The sequence below is a fragment of the Anser anser genome (genome assembly GCF_964211835.1).
Source record: "Anser anser genome assembly, chromosome: 4".
Taxonomy (NCBI): Eukaryota; Metazoa; Chordata; class Aves; order Anseriformes; family Anatidae; genus Anser; species Anser anser.
The window spans coordinates 45,634,030-45,643,498 of NC_139724.1; the positions used below are offsets into that span (position 1 = coordinate 45,634,030).

Genomic DNA, 9,469 nt, shown 5'->3' on the forward strand with positions numbered 1-9,469 from the left:
TTCTCCATGTGCTTCCCCTCCACCCCAATCTTGCTTCCCCTCTAATTTAAACTCCCTGTCTTCCTGATCTTTCCCTAACAGTGGCATTATAGTACTGATAATATAAAGATGACAACAGAGAGTAAAGTCCGAAGGGACTGCTCATTTCCCATCATCTTCAATTCTGCCGGTAGCATAACTGGCCATCACGGCCTGGGCAGGATACTTGTGAGTATCTGAGATGACTGTAGCCACCTGCTCATGACTCCCATCCCTTGTGGTGATAATGGCAGCTCTAAGCTTTCCTCTTTAGTTCAAGTAAAAACAGTTTCGATACCTGAAATCAGCTAAATCATATTGATATGCCAAGAGTCACACAGAAGTACCTCAGAAGAGCTATTAGGCAACTTGTGACTGAACCTTTGTCTCCAAGAAGATTTTGTACTGGTAATGGAGACCTATAACCTCTACCCCCCAGTTTGATCTCCAGAGAGTTTTTGTCTTCCCTATTTTAACATTTAAGGAGGTCAGCATAAGTCTTCCCAACGATTTCAGTGATCTCGAGCAGAAGGCTCCAGCCCTGCATCTGGAAAGTACTTTCTGTCCTCTTGGGCTAAATAGAATTTATTAGCTTTGCAGTATTACATATTAATATATATCACTATGTCTGAGAGCCTCATAAACTACCTGGTGGACATATTATGTTCATTAAATGGGGTACTAAGACGTGTGTACATTAGCCAAATGCAGAATTTAACAAAAATTGATATATAAAAGAGTGTAAACTAAAGAGGAATAAAGGAATGTTAGTTATCATGCCATAACAAAATGTTCTCACACCTACACATATCCCTGGAGAATTGTTACCTCATGCCCTGAGTGGTGGATGTCTACAAAGAGTGGGTTTTGTTGTCTGAGGTGACTCACCTGGAATTAGTTAATACTAAGTGAAGCCAATATACTAAATACTAAATGAATATAATGCTAAATGAAGCCAAGGAATGCTATCATTTTAAAGAGCTCAGTGATACAGTAAATTGATGTTGGATTTACAGTATTGACATCATATTTAATTTAAGTGTCTACATTTATTTATTCTGATGGTTTTCTGATTTACATGTAAAAAAAGTTGCTGAGGAGTTATGATTAAAGTCTAGAACATCTCTACACTGCTATTAAAACCTTTTTTTTACTCGTCTAATCTGAAAGCTAAAATGACTGTTCTCTATTGATCTGCCTCTGGTTAAACAAATACATATATCGTCAAAATTATATTCTATAATATGTAAAAGGGCACACCACATAAAGAAATAACTAAAATGACACAAAATTAAATGGGAAAACAAAAGATTCTTATAGCCTACAAGAGTATTCTTATTGGATATTAAACACCTTTTCATGACATATTTATTCCATCTTTAGTTTACAGTCCTTATGAGGGACTGCTTCTTGTGGTACCTGAAGGCAGCAAATTCTGTAAAAATCTGTATGCAATACATTTACTTAATAACCTATTGAAACCCAAATAAATATTTCAATTCAAGGTGCATTGGATCAGTCATATATGCAAACTACCATTTGTAAATAAATATCAATAATCAATAATATATCTTTAGCAATACAGTATAATGGGCTCCCTGAAATTCATGATTCCTCTCAACCTAGACTGAGATTCAAAGTTTTCAGTGGCAGCTGCATTTTCTCTCATCAGAAAGAGATTATTCCCTGATTCATGCTTAGGATTCATGCACCAAAGGCAAACATCTAGCAGTCCCTTGGAAATTTTACATTACTATGCAGTTATGAAATCGTCTTTTCTACAATACCAACGGGACTTAACATCTTTAATAGCTTTCTTCTCCAGTAGCCCCAAAGAGGAAAATGCCCAGGAATTAGCGATAAGCACTGTTCACACTCACTAATCCTAATATTCCATTATTAGGATACCTGAATACATCTTAAGGAAGGCTTCAAAAGCATGTGCCAAAGAAAGCACTTAATTTCCACCTTTACTTGTACACATTATTCACATGACTGAATGCAAAGAACATGAAGGTACCAATGAAAAATTAGTAAGCAAGTAAATCACTAACTACTTACATGTGCAATCAGTTAGTTTATAGTAACTATGATGCAAATTTAACCATGGCAATCAGCTCTCCACCTTTACAAATGTATTCTCACACAAGTTTTCAAATCCCTGTATGTATGACCTCAAGAGCCTCTGACGCTCCTAAGCTATTTTATTAGATAGTCAGAATTTTCAGATCTTTTTCTGCTCAAAATAAAACAACAAAATTAAACTCAAACATGATGGTTGTTGTTGTTGTTGTTGTTGTTTTAATCAAGAACAGCAGAGCAAAAAGCCAGTAAAAGAATAACATTATTGCTTAAATACTAGAGCACTACTTCTTTTTCCATTACTTTTCTGTTTGTTTGATTGTTCTTTAAAGAAGCTTCTGCCAGTGTAAAATAAAATCCAGTCTGGGGTGGAATGAGAAGCTACCTACTACAGAACAACTAAGAGGCCTCCATGAGACCTCCATGAGACATGTCAGGGTTTATCAGCTGGTGATCGTGGAGGCCGGTGATGCTGATGGAATGTGAGGGCAGGCCCCACCACCCTGACCACAAGGCCTTTCCAGACCTCGTCCCAGATGGAAACAAAAACCAGTTGTGACCATCAGAAACCTGATTAATTGGGAATGACATTCTGGGCCTAGTGCTGGTGACCCAATGACTGGGAATTGCCCTGGAGGTTTAAAGTCTCATGTCCTTCCCAGAGCAGCAGTCAGACATATAACAAAACTGCCTAGTTAAATTACATTAGCCAACTACTGTTTACAAATTTCAGGATCACACACGGTCTGCCCATTGTTTGGCACAGATAAACACAATCAGCCCTGGCATTTGAAGCTGCTGACAGATTGCCAGCCACTGGTGCAGATGGTGGCAGCACAAGAGCGCTAATTACCGATGACATTAATGATGAGGTAACCTGTCTCTCTTCAGCTAATAAACAGACGGAATGTGTTTCCTATTATTATTATTTTTTTTCAGATAACAAATTGTTTAGCTTTAATGGTAGAGAGCAACAAAACCAAATTATCTGTTCTTTGGAGAAATTTGTTTTCTGCTAATTGCTCTAAACAATCAATAAAAGAATTACAACTGGCATTATCCCACTGGGAACAGAAGCAAAGAAGTCAAAGTCAATTAGCTTTCTATAGTATGATGCACTCAGATGGAAAGAATCATTACAACAGAGTGTAAAAGTCAAACTATAAAGTATGCAGTTCCATGAACAAAGCAGACTTAGGAAATCGAGACAGGGTGCTTTTACATACCTGTCAATTCTTCATATACCACAGCAGCCTCCAGTTTTTTTTAGATGCTTCTAGAAAAAGGGAAAAAGCCACATAATATGACTTCCTTGGATCTTAGAAGTCCTGGTGTCTCAGGAGAGCACTAAGGCTATAAGTCTTCAGAGGTCATGACCAAAAAATCTCTCAGCTATAGAACAACAAGAACTACTAACTAGCTCAGTTTTCTGTCAATGTTCCATGAAAGCAAATACGATAAATACAGCAAAACTGAGGACTCCACAGTGGCCAGTGAAATGCAACACAAATGTTGAAAATAATTGCCATAGTTGACTTCCCAGCCTTTTCCATATTATTTCCATTCTCAATCTGTGTATAGAAGTGGGGGGCAGGAATAAAACAGGGCAACTGTTCAATGCTTACATATGATCGACTCTAAATACTTATTAACAGCCATGCTTCAAGTGAGAAGATCACCACTGGGACTGGCTATCTGGTATCTGGTTCCTGCCTTGTGCAAGAACCAGATACCAGATACACAACAGTGTGCTGAATGACTGTAGCATCTCACCTGTAAGAGGCGGGACCTCAAGTTCTTGCTGAGACTCTGAAAACCTTGAGAAGTGGGATTCCTGTGTTCTGCAGGGCTGTGGCTCCTGGCCTTGTTGAGCAGTGCCTCTCACCACAGCCCACAACCTGTCCAGGAGGAAGCAGCCCCTCACACACTAGCAAGATATCACAAAGCTGTGATATCCTGCTTCAAAACTGAGTAGAGATGTATATTTCTGCATATATCCCTATTTCCCCCACTGTGTGATTATAATACAACAAAGCAAAACAAAAGAAAAATATATTAACTGGCCATAGAGGTTGAATACTTTAATCAGTAGCAATTAGAAAAAAGCAGCAGCCATGTAGTAATGACAAAGGAGTAGCCATCTCCATCAGAAAAAAAAAAAATCAAGCACATGAGTGTCCTGGTTCCAGTTAGGACAGAGTTAATTTTCCTCCTAGTAGCTGGTAGGGTGCTATGTTTTGGATTAGGATGAGAAGAGCGCTGATAACATGCTGATGTTTTAATTGTTGCAGAGCAGTGCTTACACCAGGCCAAGGACTTTTCGGCTTCTCGCTCTGTCCTGCCAGCGAGCAGGCTAGGGGTGCAGCAGGAGCTGGGAGGGGACAGACCCAGGACAGCTGACCCAAACTGTCCAAAGGGGTATTCCATACCATCTGACGTCAGGCTAAACAATATATAGGGGTGGCTGGCCGGGGTGGGGGGCCGGCTGCTCGGTGATAGGCTGGGCATCGGTCATAAGTGATATTCTGCTAGAATAACTTCTCATTGTTGCATTATCTGATTTTGCGTAATTACACAGAGCATTGTTTTCAGAATTACATTTATATTTAAATATAATTCATGAATTATTTCTTGGTTTCAGTACATTCAATTAAGAAAATGACATTTCAACACACTTTGTGTGGAACACAACTCACTTTGTATGTTGAAAGAGTCAAATTCCCATTATTTCATGTTAATTCCTTGCACCCTGCAGTTTGTCATCAGTGAAAAGCTTAGTAGCATATAGTGTGCCCTTGAAAACTGAAATCATTGAGCGTTACATGAACTCTTGATTGATTTAACTTATCTTTTGGGCTGAGTTCCTGACTCTTCTAGTAAGGAGTGGCTAAAAAGCCAAAATGCTTTTGCACAGGCTACTTGAATGACAGTGCTTATTTCCCTGAGATTACTCCATTAGGACATTTTCCTGCACAGGTTTATTTTTCTACAGTAATGCCTCTAATTTTATACTGGGTAAAAATTGCTGGCCACCCAAGGTCTTAAATGCATTCATCAATGTTTTCAGCGATGATGTAATGTTGTATTTGAAAACACATTATCTCCTCACTTTCTACTTTATGCTGTTGCACACAAAGGAGTCAATTGACTTTTTCATGTACATACAATTGCAAAGGCATCCAAAACTTTTGTTAAAGGCCACCTACTTTTTCCACGAGTTATCAGAAACAACACAGGCAGCCTATTTAGGAGCGAATAACAATGAATGGCTGTTCTAGCCTGGGAAAGGTTTACATATATCCTCATAGCTCTCTTTATTCAGAGCTTGTAAATAACAACAGAATACAAGCCCTACAGCCACTAATTTAGCACCACATTGTGACTGTTTCTTTCCATTTGCCTCAAGCAAAGTCAAGTTTTAGTGACCTTTTTTTGGCCAATATAGATGGAACTTGTTCACGTGACCTGGGCACTGTTCTGTACAAAGTGTTAAATATCTTGTACAAAGCAAATGGTACAGACTGTTGACCAAGAAATTCCTACGACTGGGCTTAAGATAGGTTGTTGGTGCATTGCTGAATAAATGAAGTCTTGGACTAAATTTTGTTGAAAAGGAAAAGAAACATTTTTGTTTAGTTTTGTTGCAAAACATTCCTAATTCAGGGGCTATTCTTCTGTTAAGCACAAAAAAAAAAGTTTTAAGGAATGAAACAAATGATTGTTTTTATCAGTTTTCCTCCTGACTTCTTGTGAAATGAAGACAACATCCCTCTATTGCTATATGTAATAATATTTAGTTATCACCTGTAACTTACTATATTTTCCTGTGGGAAAAAGAACGTGGTGGTTAGAAAAGATACTTGATACAGAATGAAACACTCTCACATAGACTCTGTTTACAAAGCCATTTATGAAATTTAAAAAATTGCTGTGAATGTCTTGCTTACTTTTCAAGCAAAGAGAGATGTTTTCTTCCTGTGCTAACGCAAGACAGATTTCCACAGAACTTCAGATGAGTGCTAACATTTGTTCTTTACAACATATCCCTCTACAGATGAGACTGAATTCTGCCCTCCTTCTCATTTTGGCAACTACTGCATAAGTAACAGTTGCATAGTGCAATTCTGAGTCACAAGTTTGACTTATCATCTGCAGACTGTTGGGTTGGTTCCCCCCCCCCCCCAATGCTGCAATCCTCATACTTTATCAGATACAAAGGGTGGGTATCTAACAAAATCTAAGTCGGCTCTTACCATGCAACTTTTGTTTTCCCTTCACACACATAAAGCAATCCTGAAGTGTTTATACAGACAAAAGGAAATCTTTTATCATACTCTTTGCTCATCTGGGTCACCTGAAATGCAAAGTGCAAAATTAAATTCCTACAAATAGTAAAACAGTTCATTCCTCTTTCTGCACTCTGCTACACTTCACCATGCACACAATGCGGTAATTGCTTTTGCTTGACTTGTTCAAACAGCTATGTTCATGATGTGACAGCTAGGGCACTAATATATTTATGCCCTTTGTAATCGGCCAGCACTGCTTGTAATTAGGTGCAAAGTTAATTAAGTGCAATACATCTAATAACTGCCTGCCAGTAATTGTAAAGTTTGATTTAGCACATGAACTGTCAAGGTGTCAGAATGGTGTATTAAAAAATAAGTTGCTAACAGAAAAACAATCCTGCCACAAGCCAGAGGAAAGCACTTTGACTGTAAGTCAGTTGAGAAAAGGAAGAGGTACTCAGTACTTCCTACTTCCGATGCTGGGAAATGACCCCACCTGCATGGTGAGAAGTTGTATCTTGCTTTGTTGAACTCCAAATTAAAATATATTTTTACCTACCGGCTAATGTCTTCTCCTATAGATAACCATTCTCTTTAAGAGATATGCATACGTTGTGGAAATTTTTAAAGCCTATTAATGTCACTAAGACAACAGAATTACTTTTAATAAAATTGACGCACAATTAATATGAAAATAACTTAGAATGGTGTTGGCATTTCATGCTTAGGGTCCTGGTTGTGGAAAAACAACTTTTCTTCTATTGAGTGTAAGAGAACAGTACTCATATCCCAAATACCTATAAGTAATAACAGCTTAAAAATTATGCTTTAGCTGTTTGTGTTTTAATTAATTTCACTGTTTCAATTCTTTGCCTGAGAAAAAAACATGTCTTTCATGATTTTAGTCATTACAGGATGTCCTTTCTCCATATGACCATTTCAAATTACTTATTCTTGGTTTCAACTATTTATTTGTGCTTTTATTTCACTCTGCATTTTTTCTGGGAAATCAGTTTCTTTCTCATGAATTGATCATCATTTCTCCATAAGCACAGTGTGTTTTCCAGATCCACATTCTTCTCTCTTAAATGCAATTTTGGTAACCTCAGATGTTTCTGTCACCTCCATCTCTGTATGGCATGAACTGTGAAATGTTCTCTGCATGCTAGGCAATCTGGGCCGGTTAGAGCCAAAGCATAGCTGGTCAGTAGAAAAAAATAAAGAGCAAAAAAATAGCACATAGTTCTATGCATAGAAATATATAGAACAATTTAGAACTAGCTGCACAGCAGTTTAGAAGTTACAGTGAGTGCACATGAGTTATACAGCAGCACAAAATATATGCCTAATTCAATAATACTTTGGTTATTAGCACACCTATAGATGTATGAAGATCAGAATCTTATACCTTTGAGATACCAAGAGGGAAAGTATGGACAATGCTCTGAAACTTTTTTAGGCTAGCAGGTCCAAATGGAATGGATGGAAGTTGTACAGAAATAGGGTAGCCCATAAACCTTGAGAAATAATGTTAACTTCAACGACAGCATTACTCCTTCCAAAGCAATCACCAGTAAAGCTTTCTTTCTAAAACACTTCACAAAAATCAATGTCAGATAAGCTAATCTTTGTGGTTAGTTATTATGAACTGATATTTGATCGGGGAAATTATGCTCTAGATTGACATGAAATTAATAATGCTTGTTGTGTGGTGCCCAATGACAAAGGTAAATGCTAATAGCTCTGAAATCCTAATGATTGCCAAAGTACTCTTCCGAGCTTTGATTAGTGCTTGTGTTGTGCAATTATGCTTTTCTATAATTACTGTGAATTACCATCATGATATTATTATTCTCATATTTTCTATTCCTCTGAAATCGTCAAAATTTCCTGCAGCTAAAAATGGATTTCATTTGCATTACCACAAGCTTTGATTGTTTAATGAAAAATAATTCCATGCAGACCCTCATGTTAAATTGTCCATTTAAAATTTTCCTGTTATCTAGATTATGTTGAAGTGCTCCTTCTTTCATTTATCATTTGCCTTTATTATCACAGTCACAGTCCTCGTTTTATGCTAGATTCTGGAGAGAAGAAAACAATGAAAGACATTTTTATCCATATCCTTGTCTTTTGCCTAGAAGCGTTTCTCTGCATGTTCTTCCTTAAAGTTCCTTCTTTGGAAAGCTTAAAAATGCACCACTTTCTAGCAAAACGTGGCAGCTTTCTAAAAAAATTACTTTCTTTGGTTGTAGGAGGGTCTGTGGAAGTCTACCATCGACTCATCTAAAGCTTAGAACCATGCCCTAAGCCATAGAGATGACCAAGGTCCATGAAATGATCTTGTCTGTGCCTGATGGCTGCTGGATATTTCCCTCTCAATAAACACACACAGTCGGGCAGTGCATGTTTCTTGAGAACATCCATTTCCCTGCTATGGGCACGCAGCTACATCTGTGTCAGTACTAAACTGTTTTTGGCAACTGTGGGTATCTTTGTGGTTTTCATTGCTGTAGTGGCTTTAAACTTCACAAGCCTAAAATGACAATCATTTATCAAAATGAGCTTCAGTGCAATTTGCTCAATTTGAAGCAAATCTCAGGACTGATTTTCAAAGTGTTCGTACTCCCTGTGAGCAGTATTGATTGTTTTCATTATTCAGATGGCTATTTAACTGCCTTGGGAAAACAAACAAACAAGAGACCATTTCACCTTCAGAAATTCAAAAGTAAATAAACAAAAAAGCCTTTTTTTTTGCATGTTTCACAATGATTTTTGTTTATGTACCAGGAAAAATTAGACCCAATTTTAAATATTGATTTTGTAATCTTACTTTTTCCCATCTGTAAACACTTACTGACTTTTTTTCTCCTTTCTCAGTAATTTTACAGAACATCTCCTGATGTCTTATGAAGCAATGGTGGTTTTGAGCACTCCCCAAAGCCTGCTACGTGGCAGCTAGCAAAACATGATTGCAACTATGTTGGGGGGAAATACTCAAACCACGTACTCACCTTTGCTGTAATGAAAATGTAGCTTAAGCCATACCCAAGACTAATCTTCATAAAACATTTTCAGAG

General features: G+C 37.6%; 1 long non-coding RNA gene across 1 annotated transcript in view; it reads right to left on the minus strand.

The window, feature by feature from the left end:
• Nucleotides 1–4,158, minus strand: part of LOC310899536 — a 46,074-nt gene extending 41,916 nt beyond the window's left edge. The window contains exons 1-2 of the long non-coding RNA XR_014584368.1: nucleotides 3,874–4,158; nucleotides 3,327–3,376 (exon numbers count right to left, since the gene is read on the minus strand). This is a non-coding gene — a long non-coding RNA (uncharacterized lncRNA). The remainder of the gene's footprint in view (nucleotides 1–3,326; nucleotides 3,377–3,873) is intronic.
• Nucleotides 4,159–9,469: the final 5,311 nt, after the last annotated feature.